Source organism: Salmo trutta, chromosome 16 (genome assembly GCF_901001165.1).
Source record: "Salmo trutta chromosome 16, fSalTru1.1, whole genome shotgun sequence".
NCBI classification, from domain to species: domain Eukaryota; kingdom Metazoa; phylum Chordata; class Actinopteri; order Salmoniformes; family Salmonidae; genus Salmo; species Salmo trutta.
This window is the reverse complement of record NC_042972.1, coordinates 45,803,463-45,827,645: the sequence shown is the minus strand read 5'-3', so window position 1 is coordinate 45,827,645 and position 24,183 is coordinate 45,803,463. Positions and strand designations below refer to the sequence as shown.

The window sequence follows — 24,183 nt, the reverse complement described above, 5'->3', positions numbered from 1 at the left end:
TCAGCGAGGCTGCCAGTGTGCCACAGCAACAAGTGAAGCATTTCCAATTAGGGAAGAGGAGTGAGCGATTATGAGCAGAGCATCCGAAAACACAAATTAAAGCACTTTATGAGCTCCGCATCACACTTACAGATCTAATTTCAGTGCTGCTTTTTTCTCTATCTAACAGCACTGAGTGAAACTGAAGAAAACCTAACTAAGTTTACTGCTGAGAATCAGGATTTTATGGCAAGCTTAATTGGCATGTTATTTTTATGTTTGTTGGGTAGTTTGTATACTTTCTTAAAGACCGGATCATAGAGTCTAAAGACCAGATGGTAACATAAACTCAGCAAAAAAAGAAGCGTCCCTTTTTCAGGACCCTGTCTTTCAAAGATAATTCGTAAAAATCCAAATAACTTCCCAGATCTTCATTGTAAAGGGTTTAAACACTGTTTCCCGTGCTTGTTCAATGAACCACAAGCAATTAATGAACATACACCTGTGGAACGGTCGTTAAGACACTAACAGCTTACAGACAGTAGGCAATTAAGGTCACAGTTATGAAAACTTAGGATACTAAAGAAGCCATTCTACTGACTCTGAAAAACACCAAAAGAAAGGTGCCCAGGGTCCCTGCTCATCTGCGTGAACGTGCCTTAGGCATGCTGCAAGGAGGCATGAGGACTGCAGATGTGGCCAGGGCAATAAATTGCAATGTCCGTACTGTGAGACGCCTAAGACAGCGATACAGGGAGACAGGACAGACAGCTGATCGTCCTCGCAGTGGCAGACCACGTGTAGCAACACCTGCAGAGGATCGGTACATCCGAACATCACACATGCGGGACAGGTACAGGATGGCAACAGCTGCCCGAGTTACATCAGGAACGCACAATCCCTCCATCAGTACTCAGACTGTCCGCAATAGGCTGAGAGAGGCTGGACTGAGGGCTTGTAGGCCTGTTGTAAGGCGGGTCCTTACCAGACATCACCGGCAACAACGTTGCCTATGGGCACAAACCCACCGTCGCTGGACCAGACAGGACTGGCAAAAATTGCTCTTCACTGACGAGTCACGGTTTTGTCTCACCAGGGGTGATGGTCGGATTCGCGTTTATCGTCGAAGGAATGAGCGTTACACAGAGGCCTGTACTCTGGAGCGGGATCGATTTGGAGGTGGAGGGTCCGTCATGGTCTGGGGTAGTGTGTCACAGCATCATCGGACTGAGCTTGTTGTCATTGCAGGCAATCTCAACGCTGTGCGTTACAGGGAAGACATCCTTCTCCCTCATGTGGTACCCTTCCTGCAGACTCATCCTGACATGACCCTCCAACATGACAATGCCACCAGCCATACTGCTCGTTCTGTGAGTGATTTCCTGCAAGACAGGAATGTCAGTGTTCTGCCATGGCCAGCGAAGAGCCCGGATCTCAATCCCATTGAGCACGTCTGGGACCTGTTGGATCGGAGGGTGAGGGCCGGGGCCATTCCCCCCAGAAATGTCCGGGAACTTGCAGGTGCCTTGGTGGAAGAGTGGGGTAACATCTCACAGCAAGAACAGGGAAATATGGTGCAGTCCATGAGGAGGAGATGCACTGCAGTACTTAATGCAGCTGGTGGCCACACCAGATACTGACTGTTACTTTTGATTTTGTTTACTTTGTTCAGGGACACATTATTCCATTTATGTTAGTCACATGTCTGTGGAACTTGTTCAATTGATGTCTCAGTTGTTGAATCTTGTTATGTTCATACAGATATTTACACATGTTAAGTTTTCTGAAAGTAAACGCAGTTGACAGTGAGAGGACGTTTGTTTTTTTGCTGAGTTTAGTTGTTTTAAGAGTCTGCAATAATGGGATGTTCATTTCCTTTCCTCTAATAGTGATGCTACAGTATGCAGTCATGAAAAGAAAGGAGTGTATGGACAAATTTTGACATAGTTCCAATGCAGCAACTTTTCGACCACTGTGACTCTTCTCTGCAGCCTCTGCAGTATGCAGTCATCCCAGCTATGATGTGGTCAGTTTGGAGAGAATCTGGATAAGTGAATGACTTAATAGCTCTATTTATAGTATCTCCCATTGTCTGAAATATATTACATTGTGTTCGATGTTAGAAGGCCCAATAGATAACATTTTCCCTATTCAAAAGGTATGATATGTTATTACAATTACCTTGGATCATCTATCCCAATATTTCCCTGATCTGTCTGACATGGTTGTATGGCACACCAGGAGTGAATGTCTCTATGCACACACAATATCTGAGCGAGAGAGAGAGCAGTGAGCGAGAGCAGCCAAGTGAGGGCAATCTGTTCAAAAGAACCCTGTGAACTGACTGGAAAGTCAATCAGAGACATCTGAAATGCGGAGAGGAAACGGTGCTCTCTCTGAGATATGTTTTTCATTTGAGGAGAGAGCCTGTGTTGTGTAGCGCAGGTGAGGCAAAGCGTTGACCTTTCTCTGCTCAATCTCTCCCTCCGTTAGAGAAAGAGACTCCTGCAGGAGCATCATTTAATTGAGAGCAGAGCTGGTCTGGCAGGCCATGCCATTAACAAACGCATCAGGAAAAAATATATTCTACTAATGCACATACAAGACAATAAAAGGAACATGTTCATTCCCCAAGTGGCAATAACAGCCAAAGAGACAGAGAAAATTATAGAGAAAGAATGAAACAGACAGACTGACTGAGAGAGAGAGAGAGAGAGAGAGAGAGAGAGAGAGAGAGAGAGAGAGAGAGAGAGAGAGAGAAAGAGAGAGAGAGAGAAGAGAGAGATTAAATAAAAGCCTGTCTGTTACGGTTCTCTTTTTTATAGCTCTGATTAGTTCTATTGGATGCTGCCAAGGTCAAATTCAGGTCCATTAAAGTAACACGTCTAATCAAACATGAATAATAAAAATGGAAGTGATTTCAGATAAGATTTTTACTCTCAGTCACTCTCAGTCACTCTGAAGTCTCAGTCACTCTGAACACACGGGTTCACAGAGAGTGTTCTTTCTTTGATATCTAACTGCAAACGCAAAACTATTTCCATTAGAGAAAAAAAGACATAGCCTTTTTTCAGAGATTCTAAGAATAAGTACTAAGAATGAACCTAAAGCACCCAAAGCTGCTTCCTTTTTATATTGATTAATTCACGTAGACGCCAGAGGCACAAGGCAGAGGTATGAAATATGCAATGACGCAATGTAATAGCACATATGGATTGACCACCATCAGCATTATCCAGCATTATCTTCCTGTGTTCCTACCTTAATCTTCCAACAGGGAGAAGCGATCGATTGTGTGAGACACTTTACAGCACTCTGCAGTGTGACCCTTACCCAGACAGCAGCCCTGCAAGGGGGGCTTTCTATATCCCTGATGTTTTTTTGCAGACACAGCAAAGAATTATGGGAAGGAAAATTGATAACGATAAAGAGCAAGGGTTGTTAGAAGCAGCATGCTTTTTCCAATGAGGCAAGGTGATGAGCAAATTAGAATTTTTCTCCTGCCCATTGAAATCGATGTGAAACTCTCTTACTTCATGTTTCGGGATAAAGCTGAATTAAGTTTAACACAAGGTACTGCAGTAGGGGATTGTTTTACAACCCAGACAAATGGTATCTGTCTGGGTAGGAAAACTCTACTTACAGGAGAGAACAGCCTTCCTGCCTAATCCAACCATGACATTTTTTTGTATTTTTCAGTATTTTATTAGGATCCCTATTGCAGCAGCTACTCTTCCTGGGGTTCACACAAAACATGAAACCTGACATAATACAGAACATTAATAGGCAAGAACAGCTCAAGGACAGAACTACATTTTTTATTTTAAAGGCACACATAGCCTACATATCAATGCATAAACACAAACTATCTAGGTCAAATAGTGGAGAGGCGTTGTGCAGTGAGGTGTTGCTTTATCTGTTTTTTAAAACCAGGTTTGCTGTTTATTTGAGCAATATGAGATGGAATGGAGTTCAATGCAATAATGGCTCTATATATTACTGTACGCATTCTTGAATTTGATCTGGATTTGGAGACTGTGAAAAGACCACTGGTGGCATGTCTGGTGGGGTAAGTGTGTGTGTCAGAACTGTGTGTAAGTAGACTATGCAAACAATTTTGAATTTAACACATTAATGTTTCTTATAAAAAGAAGTGATGCAGTCAGTTTCTCCTCAACTCTTAGCCAAGAGAGACTGGCATGCATAGTATTTATATCAGCCCTCTGATTACAATGAAGAGCAAGACGTGCCGCTCTGTTCTGGGCCAGTTGCACCTTAACTAGGTCTTTCCTTGTAGCACTGGGCCACACGACTGGACAATAATCAAGATTAGACTAAACTAGAGCCTGTAGAACTTGCTTTTTGGAGTGTTGTGTCAAAAAAGCAGAGCATCTCTTTATTACGGACAGACCTCTCCCCATCTTTACAACCACTGAATGTATATGTTTTGACCATGACAGTTTACAATCTAAGGTAACGCCAAGTCATTTAGTCTCCTCAACTTGTTCAACAGCCACACCATTCATTACCAGAACTTAAGGAATGATTTCTAGAGAGAGCTGCCCTGTGGTACACCACACTTTACATGTTTGACACTAGAAAAGCTTCCATTAAAGAAAACCCGTTGAGTTCTATTAGATAGATAGCTCTGAATCCACGATATGGCAGAGGTTGAAAAGCCACTTTTTTTCAAGAACAGGTTACTATATATCAAAGGCTGCACTGAAATCTAACAGTACAGCTCCCACAATCTTCCTAATATCATTTTCTTTCAACCAATCATCGGTCATTTGTGTCAGTGTTGAGTGAAATATACCTTTGTTATCTACTTTTCTTTCTTTCTCTAGCTCTCCACTGTTCCCTGGGCGCCGAAGACATGGATGTCGATTAAGGCAGCCCCCCGCACCTCTATGATTCAGAGGGGTTGGGTTCAATGCGGAAGACACATTTCAATTGAAGGCACTCAGTTGAACGCTGACTGGGTATCCCCCTTTCCTTTCCTTTTTCCCTCATGCATATGGACAAAGTCTGAAATTGGTGCAGTGTTGTCTGTGCTCTCCCCCTCTCTCTTTCCTCCCTCTTTCTTGCACACATTCCCACCATTCTAAGACGAACATTCTTGACATTCATTTATTTCATCCGTCCTGAACCCTGGGGATTGCTGTAGGGTCAGGACGACTCTGATATGGCTTTCCCTCCCTGGAATTGAGTGGCTATGATACGGTCAATATGGAGGGCTAGGGACAACAACCGTATGGACTAAAAAAAGATTGGTGTCAGAAGGTCGCTGATGTTCTAATGTTTGCCGTTTACTGTCTCGCACTCCAATGAGAGAGAGGGTCACCGAAAATAAAGGCTATGAGGGCTTGACATGTTATTACTCCACTTCAACCCAAACCGGCTGCGCGCATGCACAATCGTGCGCCATCGTGCATACATTTATTTTGTCCCCCCACTCCAAACGTGATCACGACAGGCAGGTTAAAATATCAAAACAAACTCTGAACCAATTACATTAATTTGGGGACAGGTCGAAAAGCATTAAACATTTATGGCAATTTAGCTAGCTGGCTTGCACTTGCTAGCTAATTTGTCCTAGTTAGCTAGCTTGCTGTTGCTAGCTAATTTGTCCTGGGATATAAACATTGAGTTGTTATTTTACCTGAAATGCACAAGGTCCTCTGCTCCGACAGTTAATCCACACATAAAATGGTCAACCGAAACGTTTCTAGTCATCTCTCCTTGGCTTTTTCTTCTCGACTTTATATTGCGATTGGCAACTTTCATAAATTAGGTGCATTACCGCCACTGACCTCGTTCGTCTTCCAGTCACCCACGTGGGTATAACCAATGATGAGGAGATGGCACGTGGGTACCTGCTTCTATAAACCAATGAGGAGATGGGAGAGGCAGGACTTGCAGTGCGATCTGCGTCACACATAGAACTGACTTCTATTTTAGCCCTTGGAAAAGCAGACGCTCGTTGGTGCACGCGAGCAGTGTAGGTGCAATAATTGAATAATATAGATTTCTAAATGTATTTTGCAACGCACGCGTACGTGACACGAGCGGTGTAGTCAGCCTGTAACCATGACATTGAAATACATGCTCTGATGGTGTGAGTGACTTTGAAAAGTATTCTTATAAGGAGCAAAACTGATGTGCTTGTTCCAGCATTAGCAACTTGAAATACAATGAAGATGGCAGAAAAGAACCAATCAAGCATTAAGTGCAGTGGAGTCTAGCGCAAATTGAAGAGAGCCTACTGTATTCTCTTGAATTGGCCTTTTAGATTAACAAGTAACGTGATAATTGCAGGAAAATTGCCACTGTGGAGACAGGCTGGAGAATGGTGTGTTGCTTTCTTAGTGTGAGGCTTGAGAGTGTGATGGAGAGGAGAGGGGAGGGGACCAGGCTAGGGGCTGGCTGGCTTGCTGGCTGGTTAAGTGTGGGCTGAATGTCAGTGCTGTCAGAGGCAAAGCAGGCCCAGCCAAAGATCACCCCTGGCAAACAAATTAAACGCTGCAACTAGCCATAAAGAAGTAAACCAAAAGGGCACCATATTTTCTGATTCACATCCACAACATCTTCCGGATGGCTCTTTATGCTCCCTGAGATGTTTTGTGTGTTTAGTTATAATCCTTGTGGCTTGAATAAGTGCACTGCTAGCAATAGAGTATGGCAACAAAACAATCAATTACAGAGTTCTGACGGACTTCAACGGTACACAATGTGGACAATATCCATATAGTACAATCTTCCCATACAGTAGTACATACTTTCCAGAGCCTATTTCTCTAGCCATGTATACCATATGAGGTAAGGGCCTCGCCCACCTTCCCTGCAACCTTACTGGAGACAGAGAAAATGCAAGAGTTTCTTAAACTCCTTTTAATACCTATCACAATGTCTAAATGAAATGAAAGTTGCCCAACCAATTCGGTGAAATCTAATTTATTTTTACCAAAGGCAATACAAAAGTGAATTATTGCATTTGCAACCATTACGCTGTGAAGGGTAAAGCTGCCTTGCACGCAGATATGCTAATGGCCGTTTTCCAGCCTGGTTGTATAACAGAAAAAAGTCCTAAATATGTCAAGGATGTCTCCGATTCAAGGTGAATCAGCATTGAACAGCTTCAATGCGCCTTGTCATAGATTCTGGAAGTCTATTGGAGGAATGCAACACCATTCTTCCACGAGAAATTCCATAATTTAGTGTTTTGTTGATCATGGTGGAAAATATTGTCTCAGGCGCCGCTCTAGAATCTCCCATGTGTTCAATTGGGTTGAGATCTGGTGACTGAGACATATACACACACGCAAGCACACACACACACATCTGAGTTTCCGTTAGGAAAATGTGGCGCCGGACATTTGACCGGCAGCATTTAAATTCACCAGACGTTTAAGAAATTTACCGAAACCATATGCATTGGTTGTGTAACCTGATTAGAGCATCCACCCACGGTTCTCAGAATGACAGAAATCACATTTAGTTTATGGTAATTCATCTTAAAAGAACATGCAACTCGGATGCAACGGCGTGCATCATTTTTACTGAATTCCGATGAGCAATTTGAAGATGGTAGAGTACAGCCTTCCTGCCTAATCCCACCATGACATTTTTAGGTATTTTATTAGGATCCCCATTAGCTGTTGCAAAAGCAGCAGCTACTCTTCCTGGTGGTCCACACAAAACATGAGATAATACAGAACATGAATAGAAAAGAACAGCTCAAGGACAGAACTACATACATTTTTTAAATTACATATCAATGCATAAACACAAACTATCTAGGTCAAATAGGAGAGATGTGTTGTGCAGTCAGGTGTTGCATTGTCTGTTTTTTGAAACCAGGTTTGCTGTTTATTTGAGCAATATGAGATGGAACCGAGTTCAATGCAATAATGGCTCTATATAATACTGTACACTTTCTTGAATTTGTTCTGGATTTGGGGACTGTGAAAATACCCCTGGTGGCATGCCTGGTGGGGTAAGTGTGTGTGTCAGAACTGTGTGTAAGTAGACTATGCAAACAATTTTGAATTTAACACATTAATGTTTCTTATAAAAAGAAGTGATGCAGTCAGTTTCTCCTCAACTCTTAGCCAAGAGAGACTGGCATGCATAGTATTTATATCAGCCCTCTGATTACAATGAAGAGCAAGATGTGCCGCTCTGTTCTGGGCCAGTTGCAGCTTAACTAGGTCTTTCCTTGTAGCACTGGGCCACACGACTGGACAATAATCAAGATTAGACTAAACTAGAGCCTGTAGAACTTGCTTTTTGTAGTGTGGTGTCAAAAAAGCAAAGCATCTCTTTATTACGGACAGACCTCTCCCCATCTTTACAACGCGCCACGCATCCCTAAGGCTAGGGGAAGCTTTCTGGCAAGTAAATTGAATTAAATTGGCAAAATGATATAGCCTAACTAGCTAACTCCTGTCTATAGAGAAATAAATACATCATTCAAAATAGGCTTCAACACCAGAAAGCATGATTTGGCCACAGAGGATCGATCATTAGCTTCTTAAAAAAAAGTGGATTGTCTTAAATTGCATAGTTGGGCAGAGCATGCTGCAAATACCAAATAGTTGATTGTTGAGTTGCGAGTGTCAGTGAAAAGCAGAGCAACCCATATTGCAATATTTAAAAATACAATTGCTGAAAAACAGTTTGGAAAACAAATGGCTATTGCTGTAAAAAGAAGACAATGAAAAGACTCCAATCTGGCTTTTAGTTATCAAAATTCTCAACAGTGGAGAACATTGGTCATATCCCCAGCGAGTGTGCATATTCACTGTCTTTATCATTGGGTCAGTGACACTTTTGTTTGTTTTTGGACAATAATTTCCTCCTCCAGGTTAGATGGACGTCATATTGTATTTGTGTCTCCCTTTTTCGTAGGCCGATTATATGGATCAGACAACGTCGTTTTTATTGATCTGTTTGTCAGTGTCAGCAGAGTAGCCTACCGTGTAATATCTGTCTTATTAAAAAAGATTCTGCTAATGTCCCCAGTCATATAAAATTATGACTATCCAATCTAATCATCACATTAGGAATAGTAGGCTATTTTACATAAGTCTGCAAATGCAAGGAACACTTCATTATAAAGGTGCATTTTTATGGTCTAAATTAGCTTCCCTAAACTTGAAACCCATGCACCGCCTATGTAAGAATAATTGCCCACATTTACTATCCTTCATAGTAGAAAAGTTGACCTATTCTATTGGTTAGCTTACCGTTCTGTGCAAGAAAGAAATAGCCTATTCCAAACAGACTATGGGAAAGTTGTAGGATGATAGATCCCAAAATCATACAACCAGTAGGCCGAGACTACATGTAAAAAAAATATAAAAATGCAATGAGGCAGTAGGCTTCGAGCGAACGTGAGTTCCATAATGCAATTAGCGGGAAAACACCATTGTGAGCGGTTTCATGTGAGAGATTAAAATATCCATTACATATATGCAACAACTAGCATGGGTTGCTAATATGACTAGGATTGTGCCTTTGGCTACTCGACAATGAAAGAAAATTAATATGAAAATCAATAGAACATAAAATAAAAAGGCTACTGGTTTCAATGGCATATGGAAGTCTTCAGAAAATATATGATTTTGGCTAGGCTACTTTGAAGCAAAGACATGCCTCATAATATGCAGTAAAACGCTCAGGTTTCAAAAAATCTAAACGCATACTGCCTCCAGCTCATTTCAAAGTGATGTGTGAATGGCGAATGGGAAGCACGCTTCAATTACCAGTTAAGAAATAAAAATAGTAGCTATTTTTAATCGTGGCCATTGTTTTTTTACACGCATGCTTTTAGAATTGTTATGCAATGATTGGGCTTATTAAAGTGCATGTTTCATCCAGCAGTAACAAACAGCTGTTTGAGATGTATCAGCAGCCCTCATGGTACATCGACTGGTATTTCAATCAATTAGTAGGCTAAAATGCATTATTTTGCAATGGGATTATTTTTCTCCTCCCTGACAATTGGCCAGCGGCAATTTTATTTACCGGCTTTTCATATTTTCTGGGGGGCCAAAAGCCGGCTATTACCAGCTAACGGAAACCCTGACACACACACACAGACTTTAAACACCCTATGCTCCTTTGAGACCCACTCTAACATCCCTCAAAGTCACTGAGATCTCTTCTTCTAGCCATGGTAGCCAAAATAATGGCCAATTGGGCATTTTTATACATGACCCTAAGCATGATAGGATGTTAATTGCTTAATTAACTCAGGAACTACACCTGTGTGGAAGCACCTGCTTTCAATATACTATGTATCCCTCATGAACTCAAATGTTTTTGGCACTTACCTCCATCCCATCATTGTTTGTTGAATAATTTTTTGGAATGAAAGTGAACATAACTAGAAAAAGCAAGCAAATTAGTAAACATTGAAGCCTTTATGTGAGTTACGGGGGAAAACAAGCCCTTATACATAGGTTAGGTGTTATTTCCTAGTGTGTACAAAACTGCATTACTTTACTCAAGTAGTGAATTCTGAGACAGCGCTTCCTTGAAAAAGCTCGCTGGGGAAGAACAACATTCTGCATATGAACTAACTCAGTACAATCTTTGACATTTTTACATGTTGCGTTTATATTTTTGCTCAGTATATTTTAAAGAAAAAAAACTTTTACTGCACAGTTCCGCTGGCTTTTAGCCTACTAATGAAAGTTGCAATGCAGCATATTAGAATTGCTGTTTCAAGCATTGCAGTCCAGGGAGGAATGTTGAGCTGAGAGAGAAGAAAGAGTATAACAAGGAAACCGGAGCAGGATAACAACCCCGGATTGGGAATAAACGAGGTGAAGGGAATAGGCATCTCATCAGTGTAAAGGAAGGAGGATTAGAATGAAGACTGAGGGAGAGATGGAGAGAGGAGAGAGGGACAGTCAGATTAATTAATGATGCCTGGCGGTCTGGGCCTGTGGTGGTTGATGTCTCTTGTATATGAGAATCCGTGTGTCCCGCGACATTTGCGCAACAGTCGGCTCAGAGCACAAGAAGGCAGGCAGTTCTCTCTCTCTCTCTGTGTCATAATTACCATCCCTCTCTCTCTCTATCCACTCCTAGCTCAGATTGTGCGTCTTTCTGCCCACTGTCTGTGTCTGTCTGTACCGGCCTCTCTGATGAATATATTACATCTTCATTTGCTCACCAGACAGTGCCTGTCAAGGACAATTGGTGACTGACGGTTTTGCAAAGCAGCCAAATATACTTTATTTCCTGGAGCTGATTCAAAAGCCATATGACCCAATGTTCAGCTTCTCCCTGTACAGACAAACATGTCACAACTACACTGTAGTCATGCATTTTCACAGATTCTTCCTCTCACCAATTCATAGAGTTCTATATCTGTGTGACTATTTTTCTTTTCAGTGAATCTCCAATTTCATTCGTAGAAGATATCCTGGCATTGACATCTCCTGCAACCATTCCTATATACCACTTTTTGTGCATCCTATGCACACCCTCTTCATTTACTTCACTCATCCTGTGTCACCTCTATTACCGTAACTTTAGTCCTGCTAGGAGTCCATGACTATTCATCTACAGTGAACTGAAGACTACAGCAGGGTTCCCCAACTTGCTGCCTGAATGCCCGAAATTGGCCTGTGGGTGATTTTATTTTTTGCTGCAGGAGGGACTGGTGCACTTCACAAAATAGATGGCATCATGAGGCAGGAAAATTATGTGGATATATTGAAGCAACATCTCAAAACATCATTCAGGAAGTTAAAGCTTGGTCGCAAATGGGGCTTCCAAATGGACAATGACCCCAAGCATACTTCCAAAGTTGTGGCAAAATGGCTTAAGGAAAACAAAGTCAAGGTATTGGAGTGGCCATCACAAAGCCCTGACCTCAATCCTATAGAAAAAAAGCATGTGCGAGAAAGGAGGCCTACAAACCTGACTCAGTTACACCAGCTCTGTCAGGAGGAATGTGCCAAAATTCAACCAACTTATTGTGGGAAGCTTGTGGAAGGCTACCCGAAATGTTTTACACAAGTTAAACAATTTAAAGGCAATGCTACCAAATACTAATTGAGTGTATGTAAACTTCTGACCCACTGGGAATGTGATGAAAGAAATAAAAGCTGAAATAAATCATTCTCTCTACTATTATTCTGACATTTCACATTCTTAAAATAAAGTGGTGATCCTAACTGACCTAAAACTGGGAATTTTTACTAGGATTAAATGTCAGGAATTGTGAATTACTGAGTTCAACTGTATTTGGCTAAGGTGTAAACTTCCGACTTCAACTGTAGCTCTGTCCACTTTGCTAGTGCTACAGTGTCTAAATGACATTGAAGCCCATCATAAGGTATATTCTAAACCACGTCAAACCTTCTCAGGTCTGAGAGACTGCCACTGATGCTCCTCTGTGCCTTTGCATGTCGGGGGGAAGACAGAGACAGAGAGAGAAATAATGAGAAGGTAAAATAAGAGGGCTTTTCTATCAATTATTCCCGTTTCTCTCAAAGGCAGCTCGCTGACTAGTGATGTGCAGTTCGCGAACGATTCGTTTACTGGAGGGACTGGTGCGTTTACTGACTCGAGAGTCATCATTTGTTTTTCTGAGTGACTCGTTCATTTTAGTCGCTAGTTTGACCTGCTGGCTGGCTGCCATAATTCTACAGCAGCGTTAATACGAGCTCAGCGGCTGCGGAGACGTACTCCGACCGTCTGTCATATATGCGCACAGAAAAAATGGATCATGCTGCAGGCAGCATAAAGAAGAGAAATACATGTTTAGAACTGATAATTGATCGCATGGTGCAAGAATGAATGCAATTAACTGATTATTGAATATGTACACAGCTTTGTAGAACCAAAACATCCACACAAATAGGGATGCACATTTTGGGGAATATTCAAACGTGGAAACTTTCTGTGGGAATTAACGGGAATATATGGGAATTAACAGGAATATGTGCAAATTAATATTAATACCATTTAAATGTAGATGTTTTTTGCATTGGTTATATTTAATATATCATATGGAGACAGAAACATAAACCTACCTTATAATTTAAAATGCATGAAATGAAATGTATGTATTCACTACTGTAAGTCGCTCTGGATAAGAGCGTCTGCTAAATGACTAAAATGTAAATGTAAATGATTAAATCCTTCCAATAGAAATAAAAAAAAAATATTAGTTACGAATTTAACTTTAATTAAATGAGTTGAAACTTCACATGGGATGATTTCACTGAACAACAAAAGGGAATATTGAATGATCCCCAATGATCCATCGCATCTCCCAAAAACTTTTCAACATACATCTGTAAAATGAGTCTAGAAACTAAAGCTTGGTTGTCTTCCTCTCAGGCTTCCACGTCTTCTCCCTGGACCTCCTCAATGTCCACCTCTTGAACATCAAACTCTGAGGCCTCATCTTCACTGTCAATTTTTCAACCCTTGCATTGGTCAGCCTGTTGCGTGCTTTGTTGTGTGTGTTCTCAAACACGGACAAGTTGCGCTCTGAGGCGGCTGATGTTGGTGGGATTTGGAGGATGATGGAGGCAACAGGGGAAAGAGCCTCAGATCTACCAGTTGGCTGATGAGATATGTTAGCACGACTGCCATATTGCATCTCCATCCCAAAGCCCTTGCTTCGAAGTGTACTTTGCCGGACTGCCAAGAATCTTGCCCTCATCCAGACCAAGGTGGCGAGACACGGTAGTGATGACACCATAGGCCTTGTTGATCTCGGCACCAGACAAGATTCTCTTGCCAGCATACTTGGGGTTCAACATGTACGCTGCGGCGTGTATTGGCTTCATGCAGAAGTCTTCACGCTTTTTGATGTATTTTAGAACAGAAGTTTCCTCTGCTTGGAGCAACAGTGAAGTGGGCAGGGCAGTACAGATGTATTATCTTACATCTGCAAGCAGAGTCTGAACATCAGACAGGATGGCATTGTCTCCCTCAATCCGTGCAATGGCTACTGCTATAGGTTTCAGGAGTGTCGGGCTGCTTACCACTCTCTCCCAAAATACATCATCCAGGAGCATCCTCTTGATGGGGCTGTCCATATCGGCAGACTGTGATTTGGCCATTTTGGGGAGAGACTCCTTCCCCTCCAGGAGACTGTACAACATGATAAAAACACCACCCAAACGGGTGTTGCTGGGCAGCTTCAATGTGGTGCTCTTATTCTTCTCATTTTGCTTGGTGAGGTAGATTGCTGCTTTAAATTGATGACCCTTCACATACTAAACAATTTCCTTGGCTCTCTTGTAGAGTGTATCCATTGTTTTCAGTGCCATGATGTCCTTGAGGAGAAGATTCAATGCATGAGCAGCACAGCCAATGGGTGTGATGTGAGGGTAGGACTCCTCCACTTTAGACCAAGCAGCCTTCATGTTCGTAGCATTGTCTGTCACTAGCGCAAATACCTTCTGTGGTCCAAGGTCATTGATGACTGCCTTCAGCTCATCTGCAATGTAGAGACTGGTGTGTCTGTTGTCCCTTGTGTCTATGCTCTTGTATACTGGTTGAGGGGCGGAGATGATGTAGTTACATTCAACCACCCATCAGAGATGATTGTAATACAATCTGCTTTCTCTATGATTTGCTTGACCTTCACTTGAACTCTGTTGAACTCTGCATCCAGCAAATGAGTAGATAAAGCATGTCTGGTTGGAGGGGTGTATGCTGGGCGAAAAACATTCAGAAATCTCTTCCAATACACATTGCCTGTGAGCATCAGCGGTGAATCAGTTGCATACACAGGATTGAGCAAGACATTCATCAGCATTTCGCTGACTACGTTCCTCCATTGAGTCAAAAAAACTTCTGATTCCAGGAGGACCATGAGCTGTTGCTATCGATAAAGTGTCTGATTCATAATTTTCACCTCGAATAGAAGTAAAGGGACTTTTGTCAAAGGTTGCTTGTCGTGAACGCTGAGGGAACTTTAAGCACTTGGCCACATGATTCTGCATCTTTGTTGCATTCCTCACATATGATTTGGCACAGTATTTGCAAATGTACACAGCTTTTCCTTCTACATTAACAGCAGTGAAATGTCTCCACACATCACAGTGTCCGGGGCATTTTCCTGTAAAGATTAGAAAAAAATGAGTAAAAAAACCCGAATACAATTCCATGTACAGAAAAATAGTTAAGCAGTTAGATTAAACAACAATGTTTTAAAATGAAACATGTATGGAAACAGGTGAATTAACACTCCTCAGTTAGCAGGCTCAAGCAAGCTAAAACCCACATGGTGGCAAAAACTAACTAGCAGAAATTGTTAACAACTTTGCTGTAGGCTACTATTTACTAGTTAACAAAAAATCATGTATGTCATATAAAATATATTCACCCCACCCAGTATCGTAATCAAAACTTACCAGAAAGCATGTAGTCCTTGGCTCAGAAAGTGTAGTAGTGTGGGCTCAATAGCATCTCATTAGTGTGCAAGATCTTGAGAATCAGCTGTTCATGTGATGGAAGAATGCACTGTGCATGCAGAGAGTTGCAATTCCATTGAATTGAGGATAGTTCAACCAAACTATGCCGCAAGACCTAGAATTGCCATGTGGATCCCACAAAAAAAAACGTTTTTTTATGAATTTAAGCAAAATTCCCCAAATTCCCGGGCTTATCTTCCCATGTAAAATTTCCAAAAAATGTCAAGAAATTTACCTGAAAGTTTCTGACCCTTTGCAACCCTACACACAAATTAACAAAATGAGTCAAAAGATTTGTTATTTTCACTGAACGAGTAGAAAAGATCAGATTCAGTAAAAAGAGACGAACATCCCATCACTATCACTGACAGCTCCTCAAAGCCTGTGTGCATTATACAGCCCTTGGAACTGCTGCTTCTTACAGTTTCTCCAATGCAGCTTTGCCACAGCAGCATTGTCAGTCATTCCCTCTGAGCTGTGCTCCCTTCTCAAACCTCCCAACTGTCCAGGCTGGTCTCATAGACTAGATGTAACATACAAAAATCCAGGACACTCAAATTAGTATGATATGTTGTGTTTGATATGGTTACATAAGACATAAGGCTACTTAAGGCAAAAATTAAAGGAAGGAGAGTGGGTGGGCGTAAAATGCGAATGTCTAGTGACCGAAAGGTTGCATGTTCAAATCTCATCACGGACAACTTGAGCATTTTAGTTAATTAGCAACTACTTATAATTTTTTGGTAGGTAGCATGTCAGGTAAAACTTTGGGGCAGCAGGTAGCCTAGTGGTTAGAGTGTTGGGCTAGTAACCGGAAAGTTGCTGGATCGAATCCCTGAGCTGACAAGGGAAATATCTGTTGTCCTTCCTCTGAACAAGGCAGTTAACCCACTGTTTCCAGGTAGGCTGTCATTGTAAATAAGATATTGTTCTTAACTGACTTGCCTGGTTAAATATGAAACTTCCTCTAATCTTAACCCCTATAATAAATAATGTTAGCCTCCTAGCTAACATTAGCCCCCCCCAATTTTTTTTGATTTGTAACACATCATACGAATTGTAATTTGTTACAGTCAGAGCCAGAGGCATTAATCTGACTATTCTTGTTTCATAAGAGATAACCAGAGATCTATGTATGCCAGCAGCTCCTCTCTGCATCCTGTAAGCTGCCAGGGTGAACAGAAGAAATCCCTTTTTGCCACCCTCTCCTTTTTAACCATGGCAGAGCCCTGGTAATACAGTCACAGAGAGACTGTGAATGTGAGACACTACGGGAGTGTTATATTCAGTGTTGGTAGTTGATCCATCAATATGTTTTAACCTATATATTCACTACATGACCAAAAGATTGTGGACACCTGCCTGTCAAACATCTCATTCCAAAATCATGGGCGTTAACATGGAATTGGTCCCCCCTTTGCTGCTATAACAGCATCCACTCTTCTGGAAAGGCTTTCCACAAAATGTTGGGACATTGCTGCAGGGATTTGCTTCCATTCATTTGGGCAGGTAGCGTTCTCCTGGCATCCACCAAACCCAGATTCGTCTGTAGGACTGCCAGTTGGTGAAGCATGATTCATCACTCCAGAGAACGCATTTCCACTGCTCCAGAGTCCATTGGCGATGAGCTTTACACCACTCCAGCCGACGCTTGGCATTGCGCAGGGTGATCTTAGGCTTGTGTGTGGCTGCTTGGCCATGGTAACCCATTTCATGGAATTCCTGACAAACAGTTATTGTGCTGACATTGTTTCCAGAGGCAGTTGGAAACTCGGTAGTGAGTGTTGCAACCGAGGAAAGATGATTTCTACGTTCTACGTGCTTCAGCACACGGCTGTCCCATTCTATGAGCTTGTTTGGCCTACCACTTCGCGGCTGAGCCGTTGTTGCTCTTAAACGTTTCCATTTCACAATAACAGCACTTACTGTTAACCGTGTCATCTCTAGCAGGGCAGAAATATGATAAACTGACTTGTTGGAAAGATGCCATGTTGAAAGTCACTGAGCTCTTCAGTAAGGCCATTCTACTGCCAATGTTTGTTTATGGAGATTGCATGGCTGTGTGCTCGATTTTATACCCCTGTCAACAATGAGTGTGGCTGAAGTAGCCAAATCCACTAATTTGAAGGGGTGTCCACATACTTTTGTCTATATATGATTCAAACTCACAATGATCCTGATACTGTATCAGAAATGTTAAATGTACATGCAAGTTAATTCCTGCAAAACATGTATAGATTAGGGATGCACGATATATCGGTGAACATATCGGAATCGGCCGATATTAGCTAAAAATGCCAACATCGGTATCGGCCCAATATCTAGCTTAACACCGATGTTAAAAACCGATGTCAAAGCTACCGTGCATACCTATATAACGTAGGTACATGACGGAATGACGCCACGAAAAATGTTGCACTAGACGCACAACACAGCATTCCTAACCTAGCCCACAAAATGTCTGTTGTGTGGATCGAGGAGTCAACAAGTCGAGCAGTCATTTGAAAGAGTAAGAACATTTCTGCGAGACAACTCAAAGGCAAGATAATGGAATTCATTTCCCTTGACAATCAACCGTTCTCTGTCGTGGGTGATGTTGGCTTTCGCCGACTGGTCAAGCACCGGTACACACTACCAAGTACGCTATTTTTCAGATGTTGCCCTACCGGAGTTACACAGTAATAGCGTCACTGCTATTTGCTTCACGACATACATACTATGGAACACCGTTTGGGTATTTACGTGTCAAAAAAGATACAGTAGCACTGTCAAAGCTGTACAAAAAAGTCTGCAAACAAGCAACACCGGACACAAACGATGTGTTTACAATACCCCGTTGGTAATAAAGCATCATTTGTTTGACTGCAACTTCTGGGGTAGCTAGCTTTAGCTTGGTACCTAGCTAGCACCAATACAACCAGCCTGACAACAATGACCAGTAGAAACTGCAGTCATTTTCATTATTCTTAGCAATGATTTAGGAATCCTTGTGAGTAAGTATTAGCTAGGTTGTTGTTTGCCTATTGAAATTGAACTTCAGTTTATGAAAATAAATAGCTAGCCAGCTACTTAACCCTGTTGCCCAAATCTAACGTTATAAGGAGCCAGCTAGCTTCATCTGGCTAGTGATGCTCAACCGGACCGGGTTATGTGTTGTGAAGCTAGTCACAATAAGGATTAGGCAATAGTGGACTTTGCAGTTTGCCTTCAATATAAAAGTATGTCATTGACAGTGATGCAAATGAATACAAATAGTAGAATTATGCCATACTTTTATTTTGAAGGCAAACCGCAAAGTCCACTATTGTGGCTAATCCTTAATGTGGCTAGCTTCACATAGATGGGTCCGACTACCATTAATCAAATAAGAACTGTCTTATAAATTAGGGTTATTTTAGATGATGACACCTAGCTATATAGTTAGCTAGCTAACTATAGCTACTGAAACAGATTATGTTGTTTTGCTATGTTTTTGGGGAAGAACATTGTTTGCACCCATGAGCTAGCTAGCTTTTTTTTATGACCAGCACTGTAGGTGCGCGAGACACCTTTACCAGCATCATAGCATACGTATCGATGAATCGTTGTGGCATATGAAATACGAGTGATTAGTGTAATCAATGTAAAATAACTATGTAAAAAATGTATGAACGCGTTCAATTATTATGTGACGTGCAGTCATATTCAGGTCCTGATTGGTCAACAAGCTTATTTGACATGTCAAATAGTGTTATTTAACGTGTATCTTTTTTGACACGCAAAGACCCAAACTGCGTTCCATAGAAATCCTGGTTGAGAATGAAACGACTGAGCAAATGAACAAAGAAACAGCACAACAAGTAAGTGAAAGAAATAGGTTTTGATTATGTTTTACTGGTAATGGGGACATACGTAAATGCCAACAAAATACCTTTTTGGTCAGTGTGGTGTGTGTGTGTAACCTTTATTTAACTAGGCAAGTCAGTAAAGAACAAATTCTTATTTACAATGACGGCCCGGGCGACGCTGGGCCAATTGTGCGCCACCCTATGGGACTTCCAATCACGGCCGGATGTGATACAGCTTGGATTCGAACCAGGGACTGTAGTTACGCCTCTTGCACTGAGATGCAGTGCCTTAGACCGCTGCATCCATGTGTGTGTGTTAACTATTTAACTGTACTAGAATGCTTAAAAGGCTGCTAAAATTTTGAATATTGGTTATCGGTATCGTTTTTTTTGGCAAGGAAAATATCGGATATCGGTATCGGCCAAAATGTAATATCGGTGCATCACTAGTATAGATCATAACATTGTATTAGTTGGTAGCAAAAGTTGTAGGTTATACCTCAGGTAATCTAGACTGTATTCAGCCCATGTCACGATGAGAGATGCTAGACAATATTCTACATTATAAACTGGGTGATATATCAGATCGTACACCACGGGTATGACAAAACATTTATTTTTACTGCTACATTGGTAACCAGTTTATAACAGCAATAAGGCACCTCGGGGGTTTGTGGTATATGGCCAATATACCACAGCTAAGGGCTGTATCCAGGCACTCTGTGTTGCGTCGTGCTTAAGAGAACAGCCCTTAGTTGTGGTTTATTGGCCATATACCACACACCCCCCGTGTCTTATTACTGAAATAGAGCATGTTAGAATACAATGTAGATCTGTGTTGATGATACTACAGTTAGAGACAATACTTCCTAAGGGACAGTGTGTGTGTGGCAATACTATGCACTGCACAGTATGCCTGAGTGAGCGCATGCATGCACATGTGCATTTAAGTGTGAAGTGTATCCTGCACGTGTATGTGTCTTTTCAGATCTGCATAGGAAACTAATACCTTGTCTAAATTTAGCTGCACATGTGTGTCTGTCCGAGGTTATTTAGTAGTACTGTGTCAACTTTACAGTGCAGTGGAAGATGAAAGGGTGTGGGTGTGTGTAGATATCAATGTGAGGTGATGGTAGTGCATTTTGGACACCTAATTACATTAAAATTCACAGCTCTCTTCCGAAAGAGCTCAATATCACAGCAAATTATTCATGATGAAGGGTGGCCCGTGGAGGCTGAGCGATTAACGAGCATGACTGGTATAACTCAGGCCCCGACAGAGATATCTGTCTCTCCAGCAAAAAAAACAGATATACTGCTCTCCTGTGGCTATGCTTTTACTACGCCTGACAACCTTGGAGGAAGTGTACATTCACACGCACGCACACATATGCACATTGTATGCACACACACACACACACACACACAAAAGCTTTTTGCTTGCTAACTTATAACTGTTTTCTTCTTTCTTTGAAGTTTACAATGATTAATCAGAAACATAATCAAATTAATTTACACAGACACACTGTACATGATGTTAGCAGTAATGTAGTGACTTCTGGGGAGACATTCTGAAATGGCAGCAATATACACAACACTACAATATACACTATACAAAAGTATGTGGACACCCCTTCAAACTTGTGGATTCGGCTATTTCAGCCACACCCGTTGCTGACAGGTGTATAAAATCAAACACACAGCCATGCTCCATAAACAAAAATCGGCAGTAGAATGGTCCGTACTGAAGAGCTCAGTGAATTTCAACAACTCAGTTCGTCAAATTGCTGTCCTGCTAGAACTACCCCTATAAGTGGAAACGTCTAGGAGCAACAATGGCTCAGCCGCGAAGTGTTAGGTCACACAAGCTCTCAGAATGGGGCCGTCGAGTGCTAAAGCGCGTTGAGCGTAAAAATCGTTGCAACACTGCCAAACTGCCTCTGGAAGCAACGTCAGCACAATAACTGTTCGTTGGGAGCTTCATAAATTGGGTTTACTTGGTTTTCCTCCGCGACCCACACGCTGCAGCGATGTCATTCAAGCCACTGACTTGTTATTCCCACTCGCCATCACTCAACCCCGTCATGAAATGGACTCATGCTAGCCACAAGTTCTGACTGAACTCAATCGTCATGAAACGCAAATACAGCGATTACTTTTTTGTCTCTTTCTTACAAACTTTGAGAAATAATGAGGAGCGCCCACAATGTGTTTTGTGTGGGGAAGTGCTTAGTAATGAGTCTCTCAAAACGAACAAATTAATAAAACGACACGTCCTGATCAAACATCCAGGCACAACATGACGGTAAACCCAGGGAGTTCTTTCAGAACAGGGCAGAATGCTTCAGGAAACAGTGCTTCGAAAGTGGAAGAGTAAGTCAACTAGCAAGGCATTGTTGTCATTTTATAACAGGTGACGATAAGTAGAAATAAGGGAGTACTATCTATCATAGGAGTAGATGTGAGTTTCTCTTTCAAACAATCCCCTGGCCTTGTAACGTTACACAGCTAATAGCTAACGTTAGCCAAAGCAAGCTAACTAGCTACTGATAGTGCAACCCTAAGAAACAGTACAGATGAAGATGAAAAGTGATCAGACCTACTGTACATTGTACTGTAGAAATTATTGTTGAAAACAAGTCTAGGTTGGAACTGTTGCTGTTACAAGTAATAATTTTTATTCTGAACTGGAATAAACTGATTGAAGCAAGATACTTTTTGAGGCAAACACTTTCACAGTTCTGGGTTGCTCATCTGCAGCAGGAAGCGGTCTCCTGCTTGACTGAGAAAGCACTAGATGTTCTGATCCAGTTTGGCACCACATATGCGAGTCAGGGTTCTCAAGTACAGAAACAGTGTCAATGCTGAGCATGACCTCAGTGTTGCACTGTCAAAAACTGAGCCCAGAATAGACCTGCTTGTTGAAAACTTCAACCAGCCCCACACCTCTCATTATGACTGGGTGTAGGGTAGCCTAGTGGTTAGAGCGTTGGACTAGTAACCGAAAGGTTGCAAGTTCAAATCCCCAAGCTGATAAGGTACAAATCTGTTGTTCTGCTCCTCAACAAGGCAGTTCTAGACTTTCTATTTCCAGTAGGTCTGATAATTTTTTTTTGTGTGTGTGTGTGTGTATTCTGTTATACATCTGTGTGATGTGATCAATCTGCTTATTCCAGTTCAGAATGAAATTATTTATTGCATTTTAACAGCAGTATGTAAGTGTTTTTAATGGGGAAAAATAAACATGAAAATATATTTATGGGTATATAATTGTTATTTGTTTTCGTCTATATTGCTTCTTTTTTTAGGCATAAGGGCAATGAAATGTATCGATATTTACGTATAGTTGCATATTTTCCTAAGCTTTGGTCCCAGGAAAACACAATTTGTAATTTGTGTCCCAGGCTGAAAAAGTTTAGGAGCCCCTGTTGTAGACAATTCTGTGCTTCCAACTTTGTGGCAACAGCATGACAATGCTCCCATGCAAAAAGCGAGGTTCATACAGAAATGGTTTGTAGAGATTGTGTGGAAGAACTTGACTGGCCTGCACAGAGCCCTGACCTCAACCCCATCGAACACCTTTGGGATGAATTGGAAGGTTGCTGAGGGGAAGACGGCTCATAATAATGGCCGGAAGGGAGTAAATGGAATGGTATCAAAAATGGTTTTCACTTGTTTGATACCATTCTATTCACTCTATTCCAGCCATTATACTCCATTCCAGCCATTATTATGAGCCATACTCCCCTCAGCAGCCTCCACTGATTGGAACACTGACTGCGAGCCAGGCCGAATAAACCAACATCAGTGCCCTAACTCACTAATGCTCTTGTGGCTGACTGGAAGCAAGTCCCCGCAGCAATACTCCAACATCTAGTGGAACGCCTTCCCAGAAGAGTGGAGGCTGTTATAGCGGTGAAGGGAGGACCAACTCCATATTAATGCACGTGTCCACATACTTTTGGCCATGTAGTGTATGTCTCTAGTTTTTGGGAGACGAGTGCATCCATTGGTTGGACCCCCTCCTCTCTCCCCCTCCAAACAGAGCCACTTGCACATCTAAACTCATTAGATTGCTATTCCTCAATGCTGCTTCAGCTACACACTTTAATTGTCTCACATAAAATTGACATTACATGTCTCATGCCACAGATAAATAATAGCAGAAACAGTTTAAATGTGGGCTCCACACTAATTGAAGGTCCTTCAAAGCGCTGACTACAGTGTTGAGAGTGCAAAATAGAGACAAATTTAGTGCAGTAAATTCAAGAAAGCACATTATGAAAAAAGATGCCAAGCGAGGATGGATGCTTCCCAGTGAAGTGGTGGGGATGAACTGCTTCCTATTGCTGAACTGATGGGAATAGACACCTCTACTGTTGTTGAACCTACTGGAATCGCAGTTTTTGAATTTACTAAAATGTGGCCCTAAATAAATATTTTTCCATTTACAAAGCAGTGCATTGAGTTACAGGCATACTATGCCTTGATTGTAAGGGACAGAAACACAAAATGAATTGCATTTTAAACAACATCATAAACAACACAAAAGTCACTGTAACATACAGCTAGCTATTAATACTCCCAATGTTTAAGTAGGCCTAATCCCTCTTATCAATGTTCTTGAAGTTTTATACTTGTGCACAGCACACACACTCTCCCTCTCTCTTTCCCGCACACACACAGCTTTTAGTACTGTTAAAGCTTCAGGCATTCTAAATGAGTGTGACCATAGGACAAAAGAACTGGCTCTATGGATACAAAGAACAAAGAGATTTAAAACTTGTCCAACAATGTTATGAAAACACTGTAACCATCTGTACTGTTTAGATAACTTTACATACATAGTCTTACACACTCTTCCTCCCTCCCACACCTTCTTTCTCTCACTTACTCCCGCTCTCACACACATCCTCTCACAC

General features: G+C 41.6%; 1 protein-coding gene across 1 annotated transcript in view; it reads right to left on the bottom strand.

Annotated features, from left to right (window-relative positions):
- Window positions 1-24,183, bottom strand: part of LOC115150856 (caM kinase-like vesicle-associated protein) — an 84,829-nt gene that overhangs the window by 12,600 nt on the left and 48,046 nt on the right. The gene's annotated exons all lie outside the window — the stretch shown is intronic.